The sequence below is a fragment of the Molothrus aeneus genome, chromosome 1 (genome assembly GCF_037042795.1).
Source record: "Molothrus aeneus isolate 106 chromosome 1, BPBGC_Maene_1.0, whole genome shotgun sequence".
Taxonomy (NCBI): Eukaryota; Metazoa; Chordata; class Aves; order Passeriformes; family Icteridae; genus Molothrus; species Molothrus aeneus.
This window is the reverse complement of record NC_089646.1, coordinates 62,396,927-62,413,245: the sequence shown is the minus strand read 5'-3', so window position 1 is coordinate 62,413,245 and position 16,319 is coordinate 62,396,927.

Here is a 16,319-nt window from a genome sequence, read left to right as displayed (position 1 = left end):
CTCAAGTCGTGTCTCTGTTCATGAAATTTACATAACTGTACAATAGCTTGCCTAAGTGAACAGCAAATGGTAGTTAACCTTGAAGTGTATTATCTTAATTGAATAAATCTGGCTATAGTTCAATAAAATTTAAACAGAAATAAATCTTTAAAATACTAAAATAATTTTTTTAAATGCATTTGCTTTTACATCCTAAGATGGCTTGCTGCTTTTCTTCTAGATTTTTATTTCTGCTGTAACATTGGTCCTTTAAAAAAAAGAAACCATTGCAGAACAACAAAGACATTGATACATGCTTCCTGTTTTCTCCTTATTGTTCGTGGTTGGAGTCAGTGTCACATTCTGGAAAGCCTTGATAAGAATATCAGAATATTGAATCAAAATGTATAACTTGCCTGTTTGAGATAGTCCCTTACCTACTTTCCCTGTCCCTATTGGACTCGTGTTCTTCCCCTCCCCCACCACGTACCAGCTGAGTATCCCATCACACAGTGAGAAACCTAGGTGGGAGAATATAGATTTTTGCATAGGTTAAATAGAAAAGCCACATTCCACCACTCTCCCATTTAAATCAGATTTACATGGGGTGTAAATCCCCTCCGAATAGAGCCATTCACAAAGAGCTCAGAATGATCCCCTCACAACACTGATTACATTAAATCAGTAGCAATCATGTTTCCTGGATTATGTAGTTACAGCAAGAGAAACTGTGCCGTGTATTTATATTTGTGTGAAATAAGTTAATGAGAAGCCACCTGTGCCTTGTATCAGTTTACAAGAAAAAGCAGAGGAACACAGGTGTTTCAGAAATATTGTTGTGTATTTTTACATGAATTTGCAAACACTAAAAATGAACATATTGTTATTAAATGCAGCGACATACACATTTTGAGTGACAATATTTTGGATTTTGTTTGGGCTGTTTTGTAGTTCTTAAAGAACTACAAAAGGCTTGTATCTTGGCCATCAGCAAGAGCTATAATTTGGGTTTTTCTCGCTCCCACAATGTTCACCATTGTACCGTATGCAACACTGACTGTACATGCTCAGTTCTTATCCACATTGCTGGTGAGAAGCATTCACACTGTGAATTACCATTTTTCCCAGCATCTAGTGCTACTCAAAAGACAGCACAATAATACACTAGAAATGCCTTTGTCTGTTAAAACATTATTCTTCATCACTACATGAAAAGCAAATTGTCTTTGTATAGAGGAAGAGTGGCACACAGTAGCTTTGGGAGCTGGGAGAAGGAATTTGTATCAGTAGCTGACCACTCCATAGAAACACAAGCCAGATTCTTCCTCAGTAAGCAGACACATTGATGTTTTGAACCAAATTTTGGCTGTACCTTTTCATGTCATTAATTGTACTAGAATGACTCCAAGATGATAATTTGGTTTTGCCCTTAAGAAGAACATCCAAGGTTTTGGTTTTTTGCTTGAGGTTTGGAGGGGAAAAGAGCACATTTAACAAGAAGTGCTTAATCCCTTAACTTGACGCACCACATCTACAATGAAAGCAAATCAGAAAACCTCATCCTTTCATCAGGATCAATTTAGGAAGACAATAATCAAATGATGAATCATGAAAATTCAAGACCAGCTTTCATTTTTGCAACACAGTTGAACAACCATACTCAAAATGGATGTGTTCTAACAAGGTTATTGCAATTACGTCTTGAAATTAGGCAAGTAATGGGACAAATATCCTTCAAAGGCTATTCTCAATTTCCCCTATGTTTCCTTTTGCCTTCAAATGGAAAAGTAAAAATCAGTATGCACAAAAAGATTCTGTTACAAAAGCCTTAAAACAAATACTTAAAGGACTAGAGAGGGATGCAGCATATTACAATAGTTCCAGATGTTGATGGATTGCAAGAAGAAAAAGAAACTCAGCCAGCAATTCAAAAATTACTCATTCTAGGACAGGAATATACTGACTTACTTTCTCTCCAAAAATGCAGGTAATAAAATCTGCTCATTTTGCTCCTGACAAAGATTATAATTGTAGTTTGCAACCAAGACAGCTGAAATCATTAGTCCTCCCCCAACGAACTGAAGTGGCTCAGTCTGTCTTGGCACAGTCACATGTATTTAGTCTAGATAAATCATACTTTAGAGGCTTATGAAATCCAGCTATTTGAGAATACTCCTAGCAATTCTACACACTCACTGGACTGGTTTGCCAGCACAAGAACTGTACTTCATAACCTTTGAGCAGAGGCTGAGTAGGAGAACTCCAGTGGGCATCTGCCCATGGAACCTGTATTCCTCTGCTGGCAAAGATGGATTTGCATCTGACTTCCCAGTTCTGAGAGTTTTTTCCCAAATTTTGGTGGCTTACTGTTCAGTACTTATCTATATGGACAGCTTTCCAAAATAAACACATTGTCTAGGAGCTCCCCATAAAGTCACAACACCACCTGCTGAACTTCAAGCTGCTCCTTAGGTTGTTGCCCAGGCATTTCTCATATTAAAAATTTATGCATATTTTATTAATTTTTAGTGAAGCAAAAAATTATATCCTGGATCACTTAAAAATAAATATTTAATATATATTAAAATTTCCAAAGTGTTTTAATCACCTTCCTTAATAAACAGTTTTGCTTCTCTCTTTACTAATATGTAGGTTCTTTTTAATTGTGTCTGTAACAGCACTTTTCCATTACATGGGCACAGACATGACATAAAATTAGAAATATGAATTACTTTCAATTAAAGAAAGTGAATCAGTTTGAATCTGAAAGGATAGAATATTCTGGTAGTGGCAGTTGGGCAGATGGGGAGGCACTTCAGCAAGCTCCAGGATGTCTGAACACTTGATTCTGGAGACAAACCACTTCTATTGCCACGAGCTAACCCTGGTGGGGGCACAGTGCGGTGTCCACAGAACCAAAAAAGTGACACAGGACAACTTATCAATATGTGTCCTCACAATTTTACTCCTTTTAGCAGTGCTGGACACTTTTTGGCACAACTGAGATGTAAACTGAGCTTTGTTACAAGCACACCAATCCCAGTCTGCTGTTTCATTAGAGTAACTCACTTCAGTCAGATTACAGAGGTCCTTCCAGGAGAATACTGCATTCCACTGAACACCACTTTCACCAGTTTCAAATGGAAAGGAAGTAGGACAGTGAAGTCATGCTTCAAACTCCTATTACTTGCATTTTTTTTTAAATAAGCTTGCAAGATTGGATAGCTACTTCAACTTGAACAGTCACATATAAATCAAGTTGTAGCAGCATTCAGCACCAAAACCTTTGGCAACAGAAGGATCTGTTGCTTGCATACCACACACATTAAGTACTTGCAAGTGCTCTAAGTTTTTGTTCATTTTTAACAGCATATAAAGACCTTGTCTATAGTCACTATCACCAGCCAGTAGTTCAATTTGATTGGAACCAGTCTGTAAAAGATGAGGAGGCAAAAAAAAAGTAGGTATGAGCAAAAATCAAATTCCTCAAGCTCTGAATGCAATACAGCTGTTTGCAGCTTAATCTTTTCTCCAGAACCTGTTGAAACACACCAATCATAAACTGTAGGAAAGATGAAACTAGCATCTGGAACATCTAGTGTTCAGGAGTATTTGCACAGGTATATGTGTAAGAGCAAAACTTCAAATGCCTAAGTTCTCCACAAAACACAAGCCAGAAGCCAGATGATACACATCTAAGTGAGATTAAGGTGTGGGGTTTCTAGGGAGAAAGGAAGATTGGTTTGTGGGTTTTGGGGTTTTTTGGGGTTGTTTGTTGGTAGAGTTTTTTTTGTTTGTTCATTTTTAATTCTGAAAATTTTCTTGGTCAGGGCACTGACAAATCTGACCTCTAAAAATTAGCTTCTATTGCCAACACTAATATTTATGGACACAGACCTGCTTGAGTTCCCTACTTTAAAAAGCAGAATGTTTCCACACAAGAATGCAGGTAATTTGGAACCTTCCCTATGTCTCACTATGTTCCAAGTCTATAAAACATTATGTTTGCTGGATTCAGAATCTCTGTCCCATAGGACAAGTCCCAGGGGCTTCACAACTTCATTCAGACCTGTTTTATCTGAGAGGCAAACTTCCAACATTTCTATCAGTAAGGTGGATTCACAGCCTGGTTAGCAACCCATTTTATGAAACCAGTTTAGTCACTTCCTTCAGTGCACGTATTTCACCTGTAAGCATATTTTTAGGTCAAACGTCTTGACAGCTATCCTCAATCCCAGCATTTTTTTACGCATACACTAGTCATTTAAACTGCCTATTTCCAACTCCCAGAAAGCATCCCTGCGAAACACCTGGAGTTTTCTCATGCCACTGGAATAGCTCCTTCAAGAGAGAAACACCAGCTTTCAGCTAGAGAGGAAGAAAAGGAAACCAAAAGCCAAATCACAGCATGCTGCAACCTGCCATCATGGTCTCATCAGAGTAACATTAACAATTCCAAAGTTTTTATTCCTTTCCAAGCCTGTCCTGCATGGATGGCAAATAGCATGCAAACTTTGTCTTACCTTTCTCACAAAGCAGCACCCTACAAGCAGCACACCTGAGCATGGTTTCTTCACTTTCAGAACACCTGAAAATGTTAATTTCATTTTTATCATGGGGCAGTATGCATATATTTATATATTGTGGGACTATTCCTCTCCAGTCTCTTTCATACTGACTCTATGTGCATTTGTGCTTGAAGATACCAATTCATTGAAAAAAATGCATTGGAAGGCTTCACTCTTGACTAGAACTCAAAAATATACAAGCCCATTTCTCAGAGACCCATTAAGGCTCCTGTTAGACCCAACAAAAGAATTAGTGATGAAAATGCATTTGAAGTTTAAACTGACTTCAGGGACCTAAAAAAAAATCCCAACACAGAGAGCATGTTTCTGCATGTCTTTGTAGTCTACAGTTGCCATTCTGATACTGTGTCATGTTAGAAACACCGATAGCTACAAAACCAGCTATGCTATGCTGGCAAAGTGCCCCGTGAGCTCAGTGCCCAAGTTTCATCAGAGCATTCATTATCTGTCATCCTCTGAAAAGCAATAAAAGTTTAGAGATTCTTAGTAGCATCTTCCCTGACTTGCATGAAAAGATGCCAAGCAAATACTGATGATAAAAGGTATATCCTTACAGAAGTTAAATCATAGCAAAGCTTATTGCAACTTTTGTTGTTTGGTAAGTCATGGAGAAATCATAGCATCACTTAAACAAGTAGACATTTTAATAGCAACTTCAGAGTTAAAAATTCTCTTAAGTTATAGCTGGTTTAATTTTAAAGAAAGCTACAGAATATGATTCCCCAAACACTGCAGGGCATTTAGAGTCACAGGTGTATACAAGTTCTTGGAACAGACACTTATGGACAGTATTCTCATGCATCAAACCTAATACAGGTGCAGTACAAAAGGTATAAACCATGTTATTGTGTGAGGATTAACCCAATACCTTTGATATTAACAGGAGTGTAACCCTCCTGGAAAACAATGGGTTTGATGAAAGCAGCCTTCATCAGAGCTCTTCAATAACATGTTGGTCATCTGACAACTGCTCTTCAGAACAGTCAGTTTCATCCAAATCTACTTCAGCAAAGGTATGGACAGTTGAAATCAAAATTGAAAAAATTGAAAAAAAAAAAATATTTTGTCTGCCCTCTTCAGATTGTCAACACTCACACAACATGATTTCTAATTATAGTAAAGGAAAACATTGCAGGGGAACATCTCTCTGTCAAAGCATATTACAAATCACTGTAGTTTCAGACCAGCCTGCACAGAACCAGCCTGCAAGAACCCCACAAGACACTTTTGCTTTGTCATGTGGATAAGGTTCAAAGTCAGGAAGCAAGAGAGTTCACTTCTGTCTGAGTTTAGAGGCATGTGAATGTGAGCTGCTGACACACAGGCAGCAGAGAGTACGAATTTCACCTCGTGGGTGAGGATTCAAGACTGTTGTCTTTATTTTCTTCCCACCCCCACCTATAGTATCCAAACATCCACCCTCCTCTATAGGAATATTGGTTGTCCTTACAAAATCTAAATTCAGTGCAGACAGTCAGAAGACATGTAATATAGTCTGTAAGGGTCAAAAAATTCTCTACCTTTGAAATAAAATTTTCCAACTGTAAGTGTCAGATAGCAAAGGATTCTTTATCTTCATTGGCCACACCAGTACTTTTGCACATCTGAATTTGTCTAGTGTCAGCTGTTAGCTACTTGCTTGTTATGTTGCATACCATTATTCCATAATCCATTTAATCTGTCATTGCTCAGTGTTGCTGATTAAAGAGGCCAATCCCATATTTCTCCTCCATATTTTGGCCATTCATTCCCACTATCTCCATTGCATCAGTATTAACCAAATAACCAAGTAAACTGAAAGCCAACTTATTCTTTGGTTTATGCAGGTTAGGAAACTCATCTGGCAACAAACTACCCCAGTTTCACCCAGGAAGCACAAAAACCAGAGCTGGCACAAGGGAGTGGCAAAAATAAGCAAATAGATGACAGTGGGAATGCCCTTTTCAGCAGACACATTGAATTATGCCAGATGAAACAGATCAAGGAACTACAGTACCAATCTGTCAAATTAATCACTGTAACACCTCAGTTTGGGAGGGATTTAGAGAATTCTCTGTTAATAGAACACTAAATAAGGACTAGTTGTCCTAAACCACGTGCTTAGCTTCTTCAAAAGATACTGAGAAAACACGTGGGTAAAATACTCCAGTTTGTTACAATGCAGTGATAGCATTCTAATGATCTTCTCTGGCTTTTAAATCTATGCAACTTATGTGAGAACAGTACTACCCTTTCTCAAATACACTGGTATATTAGAAATTTATCAACCCTCTAACAAATTATTTACATTTCTTAAGAAAGAATTTGCACCTCTTATCCATTAGTTTAATCCCTGCTATGAATACCTTAAGAACAGTTACTTGCATTCTGCATTAATTGGCAGACAATAGTTTTCCTTCCTCCATAAGGTGGGGGGGAGGAGTGAAAAACGAGAGTATCTACAATTAAGGCATTGCTCTTTCATTTCCCAGTGCATACAAAAATCCTAACTGAAGCCACAACTCCATTTTATCCCAACTTTAGCACAGGATGAGTTTTCATTAAGTCAAAAGACTCTCAATACATGATATATGGGGTCTGCATAAATATAGATAAGGTTTTCACATTCTGCACCCAGTTTGGTGGTAAAAGTAGGAGTGAGGCCTGCTTTTTTTAAAAAACACAGATCTTCGGTCAAAAATGGTACTTAAATGTCTTTAGAATCCAATCAGTTTTATATGGGACTTCACAATTCTTTCTGTACTGAGTTTTACTAAGATCCTTAAATATATTATAATGAAAAGCTGATTAAAATGACAGGATTTACTGACATCTTGCCACTGAAGAGGGGGAAAAAAAAAAAGGGAATTAAAAAAAAATCAAGACTAAAGAAGAATGTTCTACAGGTTTTCACTGCCTCCTGCTGGCCTCAAGGCTAATGTTTTCACAGGCATATGGTGCCAGGGCACTTGCCATTCTCTTGCTCAGGTTGCCACCAAGACAGATTCTCACAATCAAGCCCAGCGAGAAAAGGTCACGCAGTGGGCTTCCAGCTGCCAGGCTCAGCACTGAGCAATAAGCACCAAGGTGCAGTGCTCTTGATCTCACCTCCCAAGCACATGGCTGGCTGATCAAACAGGCCTTTGATCCATCTGCTTTTGGCACATCAAGCAGGACAAAGGCTGAAGAGCTGCTCCCATGGCTCAAGACCATTATCTAGTGGGGTTTCAAAACTCCTGCTTTGCTCTGATGCAGCCTCACAATCTGACATCCCTTGGCAGCCACAGTCCCTCTCTCAACAGGGGGCTCAAAGCGCCACCAAGGCACTGGCATAGTGCTGACATAACCAGCAGCCTGTTCTGGGCTGGTCCAGTTAGCCCATGTACATCAGGGTATTGATGCTTGCAAAGCACAAACTGTCTCTGCTGAAGTTAGCTCAGAAATTCACTCAACTCTGTGCACTATCCTGTGGTAACATACAGCAAAAATTTGGGGAAAGTTAGTTTTTATCGCTCTCTCTTACACACACGGCCTTCAACATGTATCCCACAGGCACTGTTGCTGTACAAGAAGGTTCCGGTTCCTAAATTCCAAAGAACTCACAGCCAGTGTTTAGCACACATCATCGCAAGTGTTGGCTCTTAATGCTTCATTTTGAAGGTCTTAAATGTTAAATTCTGCTATAAATCATCCCCTCTGGCAAACTTCAAACATCAATAGACTCCTCAAAAGCATCTGGTTAAGTTGTGGGTAGAGAATAAAGTTTTATTCAAACCACAAAGGCCTATAGGAAAAGAAGAATTGAAAATAAATAAATAAAACCCAACCAACAAAACCCTTACAATAATTGGCTTTGCCACCTGCACATAAATCCTAAGGAGTTCAACCGGAATACCGAGTACTTCTTCACAAAACATATTCAGGATTGCAGTTCCAGTTTGAAAGTTCATGATACCAAGGCCATTTGAAAGCTGTGCTTGAGTTATTCAGCTCATTTATTTTTAAACCGTACAATTTGTTTGATGCTCAAGACACCTCTAAAAACCCTTAAAGAACCTGACTGCAATAAGATACCTCCTGGTCTATTGCACATCCTAAGAAACACATGGGCTGCCTCATGAGGAAATCTGAAAAAGAGCTTCTTCCTCACAAGGCAGCTTCCCACTTGAACTCAGCCCTCCAGACAATAATTTTCCCTTTCACGCTTCCAAACACCTTCCAGGTTCTCCAAGAAACACCAAGTTCAATCTTTGAATTTCTGAAAAGTCATTAAGATCAGGGCAGACACGGTACCTCCTTTCTTGATTCTGTGAAGTAAAATACAGAACCTTGAGGATTTTAATATTTCTAACAAAAAGTGAAACTTCTGCCTTCCACAGCCACAGAGTTCTACCACTCTTCATCCCACGATGGCCACCCAGGACTTTTATGAACAGTATCACAAGCCAGAAGACCACTGGATCATTTCTCTTTTATTTTCTTTTCCAGATCCTGCTTTCTCAAGTGGTAATACCACCAAGTACCACCCTATTTCTAGTTTGGGTGTCATGAATTTCGTCTGTGGGGTTTTTTTAAAATGAAAGATCAAGGCCTAGAGAAACACAAGCTGTTTCGGTGAAGCAGTTGTTGCTGTAAGTACAATTTGCAGTACATAGACTAATTCACGAGTGGTCATAGAATAAAGAGTGAAATATGAAACAAAATGTTACACTGTCACCTGAGGCTGGTGGGATGTAAAGATTTTATATATAAGGATATATATGCATATGTGAGTCTGTGTCTTACACAATTAGGTCTGGGGTCTAAATCATTTAACATGCCTCCCTGACACCACAGTCATGAATTACTCTAAAACATTGAATACAACAAACATTGCTTTGGACCAGGATAATAGACTGAAGATACACAAAACAAACACAACAAAACCTACTTAAGTCCTGCAGTGGTCATACACTATTATATATACACACAGAAAAAGGAGCTTCAAAAGCTGCTTTTGGCAACAACTTTGTTGCCTGTATTCACAGGGCTTCTCATATTTGTTGATGTTTGATTATTAATCATTTTATTTCTAAGCTCCAATATCCTAAATAGATTATTTGTTTTCAAACCACTGAGATGAGTTAAATTCTGCTCTACTTATGCTCCCTCCATCCTCCTTACACCTGAGAAAAATCAATACAGTCTTTAAATTTTTTTAATAATTTCTGATTAATCATAAGCTAAATGTTACTATTTACAAAAGATCAAGCAGATCTCAAAGTTGTTTGAAGCTATAGCAAGTGCTTGTTCTTTCCAAGAGCATCTCAGCAAATAGGGCTTATGAGGTACATTCCTGCTAGTTATAAGTGTACAGGGCCTTCTTCTAAATATTAATACCTTACTTTTTCTTGAACATTTAGGGGGAAAAAAATCTTTAAGTATTAGGCAACATACAGAAACTTCACCTCAAAAGATAATTCAATCAGGCTTGCTACTATGCAATCTATTTGCAGTATCTCTGTAACTATGCAGCTGCAAGCATATGAGCCCTTACCAGCACAAAGGCAAAGATTGGGAAACTAAAAATGGAAGTCTGCTCTGAAATAAAGGGTTATATATACAGGATTTTTTTTACATCTCCATTCTGAGTTTTATCCAAAAGAGAAAGATCAGTCCCTTATTTCCTATTTATCACAATCCTGCAGGAACAATATCCCCTGTGGCATGTGGCTATATTTTCCAAGCACAAAGAGGAAATAGCACAGAGAATTTCATTCATCTCTGTATCTTTAGCTGTCCAAAAGTCAGCATCTAATCTTAACTAGACATCTAGGCTGCCTCAACAGAGAGAGAAGCATCTCCAGACAGTGATTCATCTCACCAGAAAACTATTTCAGCTGGGGTAGGGGGAACAACCTGCACAGGTACCTGGAGAGCATGATCACTCTTCTCTGACCAGAAAGGGGCCATCCTGATGAGCATCCCCATACTCTTAAAGAGCATCATGGAATCACCTCATGTCCACGTGGCTCTGTGCCACAACACAAGGTGTTTACATCTGAGCAAGATGAAAACTGGGTAGCTGACGGGCTGACATCAACCCCCATCACAACAGAACACCACACACAGGCATTACTACAGAGCCATCCTAAGAGCTCCCAAACCACATGGAATTCTAGCTGTAGGTGGATTGTTGCTTCTTTGTAAGATAGCTTAGGACTGTTTGTCTGGACCACAATCATCACAGCAATTTCTGACACAGAGGTTACAAAACCTCATTCACAGAGCCTTGTAAAGCAGCAGAGTTCTCTGGTTGCTCAGTTATTTGGCTTTCCAGCTGCAGAAGAGCATGAACACCATGGATTGCTGTTGGGTAATAAACAAGCCTCTCACCAGTCTTCAGAGCCATTAAGAACCTGCAGCTGCCAGCGCAGCTCTCTCCATCATCCTCCAGCTACAAAGAAACCTCCTGTTTAAGGCGCACTCTTCTGGCAGGTTCCTTTTTCACACCACATTCAGTAACCCGCGGCCTGAACTGATAGTTTTTCCTCCAGTGAGCTCATTCCATGTAAAGATCAGGATGTTTATCTCCTATCACAAAGAGCAATCAAGCAAGGAATTTGACATTCTGATCCATCTAGCAAAAGATACATTATCCCCAAATATCTCCTTCCCATCCTGAAGCCTTATTACTGAAACTGCTGCTATGATCTGCAATTAGAAAATGCCTGTATCTGCTGAGAATTGCTTACACAAACTGTCCCAAACACAGGCAGCAAACAGAAGGAGTGCTCTTAAGGACATTTAAATAAAACCATGATCATTGGGTAAACTAGTCCTCTCAGAAGGAAAGCAATGAAATATAAACCACAGATCACAATTCAAAACTGTCATAGCTCAATGGCACCTGGAAGGCACCTGCCAAACTGAAGCTTTCATTTTCACCTACAGAAGAAGGCAGATTTCACAGTATGGAATTAGTGCTTTACAACAGCGTTTGACTGTTGCTCAAGAGTCCAGCCTTAAATGCAGGAATCTCCACCATCTAGGAGGAATTGATGCAACAAGGATTCTGACATCCCCCAAAGAGGATGAGATAGGGTTTCAGATGCATCTGAGGGGAAAAATGGGACTTTCAGCAGGTTGGGATGTTGGTATTACTAAAAATTGTCTTTCAGCAGTAAAGACAACGTTCCACAAGTACAGTTCTCAAATTAAACAAAAATGCAGGACAAGGAAAAAACCACAATTTTTTAAACATTCAGATCTTGTTTCCAAGGGATCCTTGAAGATCAAAAGGCAGAAGTCATGTGCACCATTTGAACAGCAAGCTCAGTACATGCTTCAAAGCTCAGAAAACCAGAAGTTGCCCAACTGGAAGTTAAATTTGATTTATTCAGCAGCATTGGACTGGGAGGGGCACAGCAGCTTCTCTGTATTTCACAATGGAAACTCTTCTTTATTCATTCTGCCTAATTATATACTGACACTGGGAAATTACATTATGAGGGCAGTAACTTCACTAAATAATTGTCACTCAAAGACACTCTGTAATGCTTTGTGATGTCTCCCAAAGCAGGCTATCCAAAGACTGGAGACAGTTTTATGCCAGAACAATTGGTTCATATATGATTGAAGCATTTTGTTTTCTACAGCTTCATGTTATAAAAGCAGCTGCAACACCTGTTGGCCTAAGACATCTCATGTGTGTTTCATTTATCTATTGGATCAGCCACTGGAAACCTGGCCCCAACACTAAAACTGAGATTACGAAAACTGGCCAGACTTAAGAGCATTTGTCTTTGGCCTGACTGGAGTTAACAGAATGTTTGTCTAAGAAACCAGACAAAAGTTGCATTTTAGGTCTCAAGAGCTTGGATATTATCTTGCAGTTTAACTAGCACATGGAGCCATGGAACACTGGGTACCAGCCTGTGAGAGCTAGCCACATGATGTCCATGATTCACCAGTCAGGCAGGAGAAAAGCAGGAGGTCGGGTGGGTTCATCTGAGAAAACGTGGGTTTGAGGAGTGGACACATCCAGCCACTGAGGTCTCAAAGACTGTTAGCAATACAGCAATTAAATGAATTAACAAAGATGTTTCAGGATTTACCTGCTCGAGACTCTGACCTAGTCAAATTTTCAAGGTTATCCATCATTGGATATTCTGATGTCTACTCTGAATGGAGGAAAGGATGCAGAGCAAAGACCCTGAAATATTACCTGTATGTTTGAATAATCAGATTTTTCAAGATTAGCCCTTAATATTGGAAGGCATCAGGCAAGAATTTAAGGAGTAGGAGAGTCAGCACCCTTGGTCTTTCAAATCAACAAGAGACTCCCCATAGAATTACATCTAATACGCCTTAGGATGCCTAGTTCTAGTTAGTCGCTCACTTTAATGTTTCTGTGGTAGCATGCAGTAGGTTTTCTGACATGCACTATTACAGATAGCAACTACTCTGTCAAGGCTGTCTTGAAATGTGTTTTCAAAGGAAAGGAGAAGTAAAAATCCTGCATTTACTCTTGCTTGTAACACTATCCTTCTGAGATGTTGCTATTCCAGATCTGAAGGTGAAAAAAGAATGCATCTGAAAGGTATTGTGGCAAAACAAAAGCCCAGCCATTTAAAAGCAAATAAAGATGCAGTTACCTGTTTTTACTAGTGTTCATTATTCAGACTCCAAAAAAATACTACATAGATGAACACTGCTTGCCTCACTCACAGAGACAAGAGGATTTATTTGTGTCTATACATTCATCAAGCTTGTGTATAGGCATACACATACACTCTTTTAGTAAGCCCCAACTTCTTTTACAGTAAGATTTCCAGACCCTAATTATCACCTCAAATATTTTTTTAAATGGCTCATATAACATTCTTGTCCAAGTTGATATTCTTATCTTCCCCTCATGAAATTATCCTTTAAATAAAACCTTTTTATCCATGCTTCATATCATAATTCTCCTTTGTCCCTGTGACACACAATGATGCTCCAGCAATACTCTGGGCATGGTGTGATAATGTATTGGCACAGGCCCTTGAAAGAATAAACAAAGCAGAGTAAGCATACTTTCTGTTTACTTGCATGGGAAGATTAGCTCGGTACTAGATCTTCTGGCTGTGGTGACTAATTGTGGTTTGCTCATCTGTGCAGATTTGCTAAGAAAGTTCCTGGTAGGCACTATACATTGGAACTGCTTAACACCAAATATGAGCTGAGATTATCCCAGTGTGCTGTTTGATGCCATATGATCCCACACCGACTAAACTCCTAGTGACTTCAAAGGAAAGTTTACCTCAATTGCACGTTTCTGCTCAGCACTAGTACTCAAGCACAATTGTAAAACATGGTAAAAGTGAAGCTGCAAAAGATTTAGGCCAAAGATTAAGCCAATTCTAGGAACCTTTATTTGGTAACTCTTTTCTTTTTTGCAGATGATAAAAGTGGTTCCACACATAATGAGACAGAAAGAATAATCAAACCTGCAGACTAAAATATTTTACATGCCCACACCTTTTTGTAGATAACTTACTGATACTCGTTTCAGCCATTGCTCTCTTTGTGTAATATTCCCTGGTTTAATTACTGAGAATAGAAAACTTCTGATTACCCTGCATTAGGGGAATCACAGCAAAATGCAGCTGCTTTATGGTCAGTTTTCCATTTCTATCATCTCTCTGAGCATCTGTGCACAATGTTAGTGATTATGAGTTGTACCATTCATTCCCCAGCAGGAGAAACAGTGCCAGAAATTCTGCTGTGTGTTTTGCTTGGCAAAAAATAGAAATCCCTCTGGAAAAAGAAAAGGGAATGAAAGCAGGGAAAAAAAAAAGCAGGTACCCGAGTCTGTTGCATTTTTCTTTTGGTTTTGCTCAGAACAAGTTTCCAAGTGCAAGCAGGTGAAAACAAGTCTTGCATGGTTCCAACATTATGACAGAACAATAGGAAGATTTAAGTGTGGCCATACACTGTGATATAGCCTGACTCTCACAAGCTGACAGACATTTCTGGTTAATTTTACTCTTTTCCCCAATCTTCAAAATAATTGAACATTGGAGTACGAATCAAAGAACATATGTTTTTCCATCAGACTTACAGTTTTGAAAAGATCTGAGGATTCATTTTGAATTTATGTCAGAGAACTTCAAACAAAGAAATATTTTTGGACCATAGTGCCTAGCAATGAAACTACCTAGCGACGGATAATGAAAAAATATCATCTTTTTTTTAAGTCAGAGTAAGGCAGTTATCATATAACAGTTTCTTATACTAACTTTTATAATTATTGGAAAGATATTTCTGTAAAAACAGCATAGATTTTTTTCCCCCTGTTTTAGTAGATTTTAAGAAGATTTTGGGGACAGAAAGCATCTCTGAAAACTATCTGATCATTTATGAATTTACAAGTACCCTCTAATGCCCCCCCCTAAAGCCAATGACTCTTCTTCAACTTAAGAATGTAATAAGATCCCTATAGTGACAGGTGTAGCATACAGCAACAGACCCAAGTCTTCCTTTTTTCATATAAAAGAACTTTCAACAAGAGGTTAAAGCTCCCTGTGTATAGTGCCCTGATTAAATACCTTACCAATGAACATCCTCCTTCCAGCCAGCAGCAATTTTAGATTTCCTTGTAGCATATTATCTTTCTTAAAGATTCTGGTATGCTTGTTTTTATGCTTCCATTCAAACACATGGCAGCCGTGGGACAGCAGGTTTCAAACCTGCAGACCCTGACATCCTATAAGTCTGCCCTCATAGGATGAGTGCAGTAAAAAAATTGAACTGCTAAAAATCCTGCTCAAAGGAATCCACCTCTGGTGCTATAGAAGGACAGTAAAGTCACCAGGGAGTGCCAGGTCAGCATGGCCAGGCAGCAAACCCCATGGGTATCAGGGTGCATAGCAAACCATGGTGCCCTGATTTGTACCTGGATTTAAAGGAGCATTCACACAGGTTCAGAACAGGGCAACTGAAATGACAGCATAAAGACACAATTGACTTCTGGCCTCCCCACAGGAAAAGCCTGGCCAGCCTCAAGGATAAGAGGACTCAGTGTTTAGTCTTTTTAATTAGCTGTTTTTCCTCAGTACCCTTTTAATTATTTTTACATGGTACCCACTAGGGAGGCTGCATGGAATTCATTTTTCTTTAGGGAAGAGAGATCTTGGGGCCCCTGGCAGCATCCTTCTAGTTTGCTTTCTCTGAGACTGGTCTCTCTACCAGTAAAATCAGCAGGACCGTGGGAGTTAATAAGCAGCTGGCCAGATGGTGCCTGTCCAAAGGTGTTGGCTTTGTAGACAACTGGAACTTCTCTTTGGGAATAAAATCAGTGATACAGGAGAGCCAGCCTGCATTTCAATCAAGTACAAGCAGGCAGACTATTAGTGGAGATAATTACCTCGCCTTTTTTTCCCCTCCTTCCCCCTCCCTTTCCCAAGACCAGTGGATACAGACCTGGGGAGTGAGAAACAAAGGATTCCCAGGGTTAAAAAGAACATTCTTCCAAACACCATAAGCAGAAAGCTAAGTGTTATTTATTCAGATGCAGAATTCAACAATTACACCCCCACTGCTGAGTTAATACCTATGAAATAATGAAATGGCATGCAGCAAAAAAAGCTTTTGATACCAATCACTTAAAAACAAGTTAAAGACAAACTCCATTGGTTTTTGCTAATCAGGCCACTCTTATGGCTTTGTGACCATTATCACAAGGTACTTCAAGTGATGATGATGCAGCCCTGACCATGCCACCAGCTATGTGGCTGTCTCAACTAACAT